The 10,727-nt window shown below is 39.4% G+C and overlaps 1 long non-coding RNA gene across 1 annotated transcript; it reads right to left on the bottom strand.

Annotated features, from left to right (window-relative positions):
• Positions 1-2,010: 2,010 nt before the first annotated feature.
• Positions 2,011-4,321, bottom strand: LOC112946280. Its single transcript, XR_003249202.1, has 2 exons — positions 4,265-4,321; positions 2,011-2,332 (listed from the first exon to the last, which is right to left on the bottom strand). It is a non-coding gene; the product is annotated as an uncharacterized LOC112946280 (long non-coding RNA).
• Positions 4,322-10,727: the final 6,406 nt, after the last annotated feature.

Below are 10,727 nucleotides of genomic sequence, written 5' to 3'. Positions count from 1 at the left end.
GATGTTCAACAAGGACAAGCACAGGGTCCTGTATGTGGGCAGGAGTAAACCCAGGCATCAGTACAGATTAGGAGTTGTTCTGCTGGTGAGTTGCTCTGCAGAGAGGGATCTGGGGGTCCTAGTTGACAACAAGTTAACCATGAGGCAGCAGTGCCCTCATGACCAAGAAGGCCAATGGGATCCTGATTGTATCATGAGCAATGTTGCCAGCAGGTCCAAAGAGGGAATCCTGCCCCTCTCCTCAGCCCTAGTGAGGGTAGAATGTAAAGAGGATGGGACCAAATTCTTCTCAGTGATGGCCAGCAACAGAACAAATGATAATGGTTATAAATTAAAAAAAAAAAAAAAAAAAAAAAAAAAAAGGAAATTTCATCTGCATATGAGGAAGATCTTCTTTACTATGAGGTTGACAAAACTCTGGAACAGGCTGCCCAGAGAGGTTATGGCATCTCCTCCAGAGATCTTCGAAATCTGCCTGAATGCAACCCTGTGCCATATGCTGTAGGTGTCACTGCTTGAGCAGAGGTGTTGGACTAAATGATCTCTGGAGGTCTCTTCCAATCTCACCCATTCTGTAATTTTGTGGTTCCTGTGCTCATTTTTTCTGAACTGACCCACAAGCTGTTCTGAAAGGACCCACAGACTCACCAAAAACCAGTGTTTAAGCTGCTCCACCCAGACACCAATTCACATAATTTGTTTGGGGAAATAAATCCTCTCATGTCTCCACTTGTGCCCCTAAAGTAACTCAGTTTGGACCTGTGATGCTAGATTAGACTGGTAATATTGATATCATCAGGAAAGGGAAAGAAAGAAAAAGAAAGAGAGAGAAATGAGAAAGAAAATAACCATTCTGTGAAGAGTCCATAGAGAATGCAGCTACATAACCAGCCATCCTGTTGGTGTGAAGAGCTGTATTCATGCTTCCTTGGTCTCAAGATTAAAAATGTGCCTTATACTAGGCAGAAGACAGTGTTTCTTTTTGGACTGTTCTTCAATAACTCTTGAACAAACATTTTTGGCTACTTTTTTGTGTATTTGAAGAAAAATCCTAGCAAGAAAAGAAGTGTGTGGATTATTTAGCATTATAATATTCCTTCCATTATAAGCACAACATTTTTATGTAGAAATGTCAGTAGATACAGGAATACAAAATGGGCAATGTTTTCACATTGTTAGGGAAATTCTATTATGTTTTGATCAACCTTGAAACATAGAAAAGTCAATGTTACATACTGAAGGACTGTGGTTTAACTTGGTTCATGAAACCTTTTCTTTATGAAAAGGCTACTATCTTTAATGTGTTTGTTTTTCTACCATTCTAATTCTGTTGTGAATTGAAGAGTATATAGTATATGATCTATGTAAATCAGAAATTATTTAGCCACAAATGTATTCTTTAGGAAATTGAAACTTTTGTTATCTGGTGAAAGGAAAAAGATATCTGTTACAACAGTCCAGCTTGTGATATGGGAAAATCGAGAACCTCTGCTGTCATCAAGGTTTATATTACGTTTTTATTTGCTGTTGTAAGTTTGGGTCAAAAAGAAAGTGAAAAGCAAAGCTTACATCATTTTAATCAGTCAGCACTAACCAGTATTGTGATCTGTAGGAGTGCAGAATTTCGTATTGCTGTATCCACCATCAGCCTAGTATTTCCACAAGTAATTTGCAACCAGTAATCTAGAGCTTGCCAGGATCTTTGTCAGGTCAGGAATTACATTCGGTATTTTACATGTAGAGAAATAAGACATCAAAAATTTAACAGTCTTGTTCTGGGATTACAAAGTCAGGTTGTCATAGGCTTGTAATGAGATCTTAGCTCTTAAATCTCAGAACCTGTTTTAATGACAAATTCATCAGCTTCATTTTTAGGGATGTAGGGATGTGCAGGAATGGGGGGAGGAGACACCTCTTCCACATTCAGCTGGAGTATAGTAAAAAAAATTAAGTTAATATGAAGTCAAATATCTCTTATAAATGTGACTCTTTTAAATAAACCACACTACATGCCATTAAAATTTATTACTGCTCATTAAAAATTATTTGTCACAATGCACATTTAATTATGATAAAAAGTATTCAGTCGAGAATAGCACTTTGTTTTACAGTTTTCCTGGATTATCAGACATTCTTGATACCAGTGTTCTTTTTCATACTCTATGGGAAAAAAATCAGTTTTGGCATTTTGCCCCTCTATTATGATCTAGCGATGATTCTCCACAGTCTGGATATTAAAGAAGGCTCATCTAGGATCTGTTCTTATTTCTGACTGGAACCACGGAAGAGGAAGTTGCCCCAAGACACAAGCGAGAAGTTGGACGTCCTGTTCCTTGAGAAGAGAAGAAAAGAGAAGAGGAGGGAAGAGGAGGAAGAGGAGAGCAAAGGGAAGGAGAGGAGAGAAGAGGAGAGGAAAAGGCCAAAAGAACAAATTAGTCAAAAAGACCATGGAGAAAAGGAACAAAAAGAAACTAATGTAACTTTCCAGGAGGCCTGAGTAATTAAAAAAACATACAATGTAAAATTCGGTATTCAAACCTAATCCACAGTGTTATCTTAAAAAAAAAATCATGAAAGTTTCTGCTTTCCATTAAGAATAGGAGGAAAGTAAACCTACTCATAGTGCAAAGTGTTGTCGAACCTTTGGCAAGCTGTTAATTAGAAACTGAACTCAGTTAGACTTACTTCTCATGAGAAAGCAAACTAAACATGAGCTTCAATAACATTTGTCCTCTTTGACATGCAAGCTAGATATCCTAATTATTGAGTCTGTTTTGGCATAAAATACCACTGTACAGCAGTTCTACTTTTGAGAGCTTACTGTCCTAAACAGCTTGTTCAGTGTCAGTCATGTTGAATACTTAAAAAAAAAAAAAAAAAACTAATATTTTCCCACCTTGACTTGCTGGTTGTAAAGCCTCTCAAAGATGAGCAGGATTGTGTTGTTTGTTGTTGGAAATTCTAGAAAATGTTTCAACAGCTGGAATTTTCAGGTTTTAGAGTAAGGCATCTTTGCTAACCTTGCACTAGGGATCCAGTGTTTGTCAATACATCATTTTCCTTCACTAGATATTTCAGTCACCCAATTACAGTTACTGAAAAGACATTGCTGTCATTTTAATGAGCAGCTACCCAACACAAAGATGCATTGCCAAATTTCCCTGAGTTTGGTAGTTTTCACTCCCTCCCTGAAGTACCAAAGATAGGCCAAAAGTGGAGGCAGGACCAGGATAGACCTGCTGGTACTTCTAGGGGTGTTCAGGTGGGTTAGTTACAGGAGATCTCACACTCTCATCTCAAATACTCTTTAGATTTGCTATTGAGAGATGGGCAACAATAGATCATTTCTTTAGTCTCTGTGACTCATACTATTAGGCTGTCAAATTTCTCTCCAAGTTGGGGACAGAAGTCTAGTATTCCAGAAGATGGAGGAGTTTTATCTATCCTTAGTTACTGCAAGGACTTAGGACTTCTGGTTCTTTGCTTCTTTCTTCCTTTGACATATTACAGTTGTTGCACTTTGTCTTTTATTATAGATTTTAAGTTTATTTTGAGATCTAGACGGGGTTTTTTGGCTGATGATACATGCTAGTCTGCAATGCCAAGGTCCTGCAGACATGGAATTTGACAAGTAGAGTACGTGAAGCCCTTGCACTGGCAGAGGGACTCATTTTGCTGGGCTGTCTCTAGAACATGATCTCTTAGAACAAGAGATGAGAGATGATTGGACTACATATGTACTGTAATCTCATTTCAAGAGGTCCATGATTGTGTCTTAAGACATGTGTTAGTATGTCACCTACCAGAGGTGTTCAAAGGATCTTTTTCTGTTTTAGCAGAGACATAGCTTCCCACCCCCGACTGCGGGCAGTGAATTATCCAACAGTAGTTGTTCTTGTACTCATTCTAGGATCCTGGAGAATACCTGCTAAGCATTTGCACTCTGAAAATGAAGACATTAATGCAAAATATTTTTCAAGTCAACATCTCCTTTTAAAATGACAAGTTTGTACCCACAAAATATTTGCATTTGTAAACTATGTATCCTTCTAGATATGGTCCTATCCATAGATCAGATTGTTTAACTATCTTCATTCCTTGAATTCTTTTGAATGTAGTTTATATGAAAAAATATTACTTCTTCTGTGCAGGTATGATCATACTTGGAAAACTGAGAATACATAATAAATAAGTCTGAAAATAAATCTCTTAAATGATTATCTTAGATAGTGTGAAATTCATTAGTGAATAAGCAAGACATTACCTCTTGGTCCAAACTGCTGCATGTAGCAGTGGTTGCAGTAGGGTTTGTCATCATACTGTGAAAGAAAAACAAAGAAGACTTCAGTGACTGTGAAAGATTACTCTTGAGACACCATTTTCCCCACCATTACTATCAAACCAGGAAGTCTTTTTTTTTTGGAGTAGGTGGTGTGGTATAACTATACCTTGTATATAATGATATAACGTGGTATATCAAGACCTCAAGTTATTTTATTTTGCCTGTTCAAGGGAAAATCTTCCCTCTTCCTTATTCCAGCTGAGATTTACTGCAGAAATTCTTTGTTTATATGTGAAATGTATCAGGCCACTCTTGTTGAGAAGCATCAGAAATTGGTTTCACATCTTGAGCTAGATTCTAACTCCGGGCATGTCACATCACTACAATCAGCTGTGCATCTTGGTCTTGTTAAAGGTACCAGATCAAGCCAGGAAGACAGAGTTCATAATGAGGTAACTGTTCAAATGTCCAAGGATTAGGAAAAACTTCTTTACTGTTTCTGTGCTTTGCAGAGTACTTGAAAAGATTAACCAGAAAGGTTGTAGAGTCTCTGTCCTTGGACATATTGAAAAGACATCTGGACAGTCTTGGGCAAAGTGCTCTCTATGAGCCTGCTTGAGCAAGAAGGTGGACTAGGTGATCTCCGGAGTGCCTTCCAGTCTCAACCATCCTGTGATTTAATTGGGACAGTTAATTATGCTGAGGATTGCTCAAATAACGAATGACTAAACAATACTTAGGCATTTTTGGTATGTGTTTCAGACCTGGACAGGTGCTTCTCAATAACCATCAAGCAAAAGTTTAGCTCCAGCTGCGTAGATGCTCTGCAGTGTTTCCACTTATCTCATCAGTGAGGCAGAAGGACTCAAATACCCAGCATGCTGGCCTTTTAGGACACACTTGTTTTAGGAAAGGTGGAGTGGTAAGAGTGTATGGAAATGTGTGTGGTAACCTGTATCAGAAATGTCACAACATGTGTTAGAGCTCCTGATAGTCCAGTGTGTCAGCTTGGTGGTACAGGTGTATTGCTCTTCTCACTCATCCATCACTGGGTTGTCAGTGGTGAGCAGATACAGGTGCTGAGTCAGTCAACAGTGTGATAGATCACTTTAAAAACCTAGATTAGATATTCATAGGATGACAGAAACCGTGTAGTCACTGGGAATTTTAGCCTGTATGGGCATATGCTGAAAGTCCTATTCTACTGTAACACATCAGTGACTGTAGAAATTACACATTAACTGACTATGTTCCATACTCCTTCTGGAGTGCAAATGGTTCCAACACATTGCTTTTGTTATTCACCAACAGACTACATTAATGATCAATAAAATATATACTTTGTCCTTCTGACAAATATTCTTACTAAGTAAAATAATGAAAAAGATGCTTGAAATAGTCTTTTTTTCTTAAAAAAGAAGATAAAAGGTCAACATGTGTCAACACAACTACAAAGTTGTGTGTTTCAGGATAAGGTCTCTGACACCTTCTCCCACTGCATTCTGCCTAAAGAAGCTGGCCGCTCATGGATTAGACAGGGGTGCTTTTTGCTGGGTGAAAAACTGGCTAGGTGGCCAGGCCTAGAGAGTGGTAGTGAATGGAGTTATACCCAGCTGGTGACCTATCATGAGCGATGTTCCCCAGGGATCAGTGCTAGGACCTGTCCCCTTTAATAAATCTTTACCAATGATCTGGATAAGGAGATCGAGTTCACTCTAAGTAAATTTGCAGATGACACCAATCTGGGAGGAAAAGTAGTTCTGTTTGCGGGTAGGAAGGCTCTGCAGAGGGATTTAGACAAGCTGAATCGAAGGCCAGAGACCAGCTGTGTCAAGATCAACAAGGCCAAATGCCATGTTTTGCACTTGAATCACAACAAACCCATGCAGTGCTACAGAATTAGGGCAGAAAAGGATCTGGGAGGATGGGTTGACAGGTGGCGGATGAGGCCGCACTTCCAATATTGTCTTCAGTTTTGGGTCCCTCACTCCAAGAAAAATCTAGAACTGCTGGAGATTGTCTAAAGAAGAGCAACGAAGCTGGGGAAGGATCTGGAGTACAGACCTTACCAGGAGTAGCTAAGGGAGCTGGGGCTGGGATTGTTTAATGTGGAGAAGAGGAGGCCCGGGGGAGACTTTATTGCTCTCTGTAACTACCTGAAAGCATGTTGTAGGGAGGTGGGAGTCAATCTCTTCTCTGGAAGAGCTACGAATAGCATAAGAAGAAATGGCCTCAAGTTGAACCAGGGGAGGTTCAAGTTGGATATCAGGAAGAATTTCTACATGGCAAGAGTGGTAAAGCATTGGAAGAGGCTGCTCAGAGAAGTGGTAGAGTCACTGTCCCTGGCAGTGTTCAAGAATTGTGTAGATGTGGCACTTAGGCACCTGGGTTAGCAGGTATAGTGTTGAAGGGTTTACAGCTGGACTCAATGACCTCAAAGGTCTCTCCAACCATAATAATTCTATGATTCCATGGTTCTATTGATGTCATTGTTTTCAGATCTGTTTCACAAGACTTGACAGCTGGAAGGTCTTCAGTTGTTCTCTTCTAGAGAACAAACTTCGCAATAGACTTTTGACAATCCAGAGAACTGCAGCATTAAGAAATGAAAAAGAATGATATTGTGTGCCTGGTTCAAACTCCTGCCTCAAGTTTAGAATTATCTAATCACTGTGTGGATTCTTCTTGGACATATCGCCCCATCTGCAGACTAACTTTAGCACTGGTGTCTTCTAATAGCTCTGCTCTGTTCATCCTTCGAAAACAAGCACCATGTTCTTTCTTTTAATCCTTGTATCTCCTGGGAATGATTTAGTACTCTGCGTAACTGTCTTGTTCTCATCTCTCATAGATTTTATGAACAGTCTTCTATACCTATATGTCTCTCCATGCATATGTTGCGTGCCACTTAGTTGCCTCTTGTCCTGATGCAATCTTTGAAGTAACAGCAAGACTGCAATGCAGAGATCACACAATCACAGAATGGCTGAGATTGGAAGGGACCTCCAGAGATCATCTAGTCTCACTCCCTGCTCAAGCAGGGACAGCTAGAACACATGGCACAGGATCAAATCCAGGCAGGTTTTGAATATCTCCGAAGGAGGAGACTCCGCAACCTCTCTAGGCAACCTAACAGTAAGGAAGTTCTTCCTCACAGGCAGATAAAACTTCTTGTGTTGTAATTTGTACCCATTCTGCCTTGTTCCATTGCTGGCCACCACTGAAAAGTGTTCAGCCACATCCTCTTTACATTCTACTCTCAGGTACTTGTACATGTTGATAAGATCCCCTCTCAATCTTCTCTTCTCCAGACTAAACAGGCCCAGTTCACTTAGTCTTTCCTCATACGATAGATGCTCCAGTCTTTTAATCACTTGCGTCATTCTGCATGGGACCCTCTCTAGAAGTTCCACATCCCTCTTGCACTAGACAGCCCAGAAGATAAACTGCATGAAAACATGTTTCAGAATATGTTCAGAAAAAATATTTCAGAATACGTTCATGCAGAGAATAATCTGCAGAAAATAATCTGGGAGCCCTGAGATAATCTGCATGAATCAAGTATTGTAACTTTCATCATTTACCTGTCTAGCCCAAGGCTGACATGTAGCCAGCGAGCAAGTATGTATCCCCAGGGGGCTGAAGAGGTCAGAGCTCTCTGCAGAGACCCACCCAATCTCTCTGGCATATCCAAAGACTGAGAATTCCACTTCACAACAGCTATATTTTATGTAGGAGACCACAGAGAGGATGGTCGTCAGTAGCAACCATGATTCAGCAGATGGCCAGTCATGTAAAATTTTCTAGTGTTCTCTTCGTCCACCTGTTAAACTCCTACAGTATAGTTGTCCTATCATTTGAACATTGTCTCTGACCAACTGATTTTCCTCCTAGTTTTTTATCTTATTAATTTAAAGGTTTGCATACCTTTTGAAAAAAGATACCATGCCATAGTCAAAGAGCTATACTTCTGTGTTTCTTGTTATGCTAAAAGTTCATGGCATTTTCTGGACAGATGTATAATGAAAATGTTGCAATTTCATTCTTCCCGCTGACATTCAAGCAGCTAAATGTTATCCAAAGGATTGCAGTTTCTTGAACCGCAGTTATGTACTGCAGATCTCTTTCTGGAGGAAGTGAAGCAACACACTTTGTCAGAAGTATTTTGAAGAAATGGAGATCTGGTTAAAGCAAATGGAATGATTCTGATCGATTAAGATCTGTTAGAATGACGAACAGGCGTTAGGCCCAGCCACCTGATGAGAGAACCGTGACCCAGGGAAGTTTAAAGTCTGTTCTGGAAGACCGAGGCTGGTGCACTGTCAATAATGAGACAAAGCAAAGAGAAGAATGGTCAACAAAAACAGTTGTTTGAGAGAATCTGATAAACCAAGAGTCTCTTCCAGAGCAGGAAGGCATAGAAAATAAGCTATAAAGGAATTGTTTGTGAGATTACTGCTTATAATGGAAAAGATGAAGCTTTTACTTCCCAAAGGACAAAGACTTTGTGCAGCTAGCATTTCATCAGCTAATACAAACAGCAGGGAGGTCACAGACATGAAAACCTAAGAAAAAAACGCACAATTGCTTTATTCAAAGATGAAATCTTACACTCAAGAGTGAAGATTAGATGTGTAGTGGTGGTGGGAACTGTAGGAAATGACTTTATAATTAACTGTGGGAATTACTTTGTTCACAAAAAGACTAGGAAAACAGAAATTCAAATGTTCCTCAAATGAAACTAGGACTTAGCAGCAGGATTTCTACACTGTAAATGTAAAGCACAGATATAAAGGAGGAACTGCCAATGACATGTTGAGTTAGATATTACAAAATATATTGCAAAATATCTTAAAACTAATGGGAAGACATTCTTTAACCAAATAAATGAAAAAGAAGAATGAAGATAAGAGAAGAGACTAAATAAAGATTAGAAAGCTTAGTGGGATGTGAAACAACTCAGTGACTGTCTCTTCTGAAGTAAAGGATCTTCCATGTCCTTTTAGTCTTGATTTTCGGTGCTCTTCTCTACATCAGCAGGTGGGTGAATATCTGGCTCCAAAAGTCTCTTAAATTTCTAGAAAATGTTTTACGGTGGGACAGGAGCTTGCATATAATTCATTCTTCCTTTTGCTTCCTTCTTTTGTCAGTGTTTAAGCCTGTCCAGGAAACAAATCAATGTGATAGCTCCTGCAAGGGTACATGAAGGCCTATCAGATCCAGCATCATATAAGAAAATACTCATGAGAGCTCAGCCCACTGTGCTTGTGGGAAGAACCATGATTTTTGAGACATTTTAAGCCCCACTAAACATTCTCATGATATTATTTTTTGAGTGGTACCTCCTTTCTCTAATTATCCCAGTGCATAATACTGGGCAGAGAAGAACTTCCAAAGAAATCTGCCAGGATTTCAAATATACTCTGCCTGTAGTTTAACATAAAAACAAGTTGGATAGTTTGTCCTTGCTGATAATCTACATTTTGAAAAGTTCCTTATTCATTAGAAACTTAGTGTCTGAGTAATTTTTGAATGTTCCATTGACTTAATTTGTTTTTTAATTCTTTTTTTTTTCTCCTGTAGTTAGTTCTACTTTCATGATAACCGTGTTCAACTGAAAATGATGGATTGCTGTTTTATTTTTTTTCAAAATCATAGAGTGAGTTGCAAAGAGTTCTGAGGAGCTGCTTTTCATGGGGGGGAAAAATCACTGAAATGCTTCCCTTTCTCCACAATTTTGAGAGAACTGCTTTCTTCTGTGAATATCTATATCCCTACAGAAAGGTGGTTGTCCAGATCCTTGAGAGCATGCCATCTCTGGGTTCTGATCACTACAGTGCTGTATGTGATCCCACATCCCACAATGTTTTGCTAGAGGGTCTGCGCACCTGTTCAGCATGACAGACATGCTGTGTTTCTGCTTTGCTCCTATTTCAAGGGGGGCATTTAAGTAAGTCATTTCTCAATACTATGTCTCAATTCTAATCTGCCTGCTATTTGCAGCATATGCTCACCTTCTGTCAGCCTTTCTCTTCCATCTTACGTGCCACCAAAAAAAAAAAAGAAAAAAAGATCTTGCATATTACATGCTGCCCTCAGTGCAAACCACGACAAGCCAGCCCTTTGCAACAGGAGGTTAGGAAAGCTGTTTTTAGGGCCTATGATAGTTCCTCAAGCCCAACAGATGGAGAGTTTATTTCCTACCTCTGCATGCTGGCCAGGGCTGAGCTGACGTTTGCACAGGCAGCACTTCAGGCAAAGGGGATGATAGTCCTTGCCTAGAGAACGTTTCCTTTCCCCTATTAACAAAAGAAAAGGAAAAGAGTAATTATACTCCAAGCAACTCATTAATAGCAAAACAAATTTGAAATTGATCTTTGACCCATTGTTACTTGCCAAAGAAAGGGAAGAAGATGAATTTTTCCCCTCATATCAAAACAAAGGT

This window comes from Nothoprocta perdicaria, unplaced genomic scaffold (assembly GCF_003342845.1).
Source record: "Nothoprocta perdicaria isolate Ctin4 unplaced genomic scaffold, notPer1 scaffold_200, whole genome shotgun sequence".
NCBI lineage: Eukaryota > Metazoa > Chordata > Aves > Tinamiformes > Tinamidae > Nothoprocta > Nothoprocta perdicaria.
Note: the sequence above shows the minus strand (reverse complement) of the source record. Positions and strands in the feature narration are given on the sequence as shown.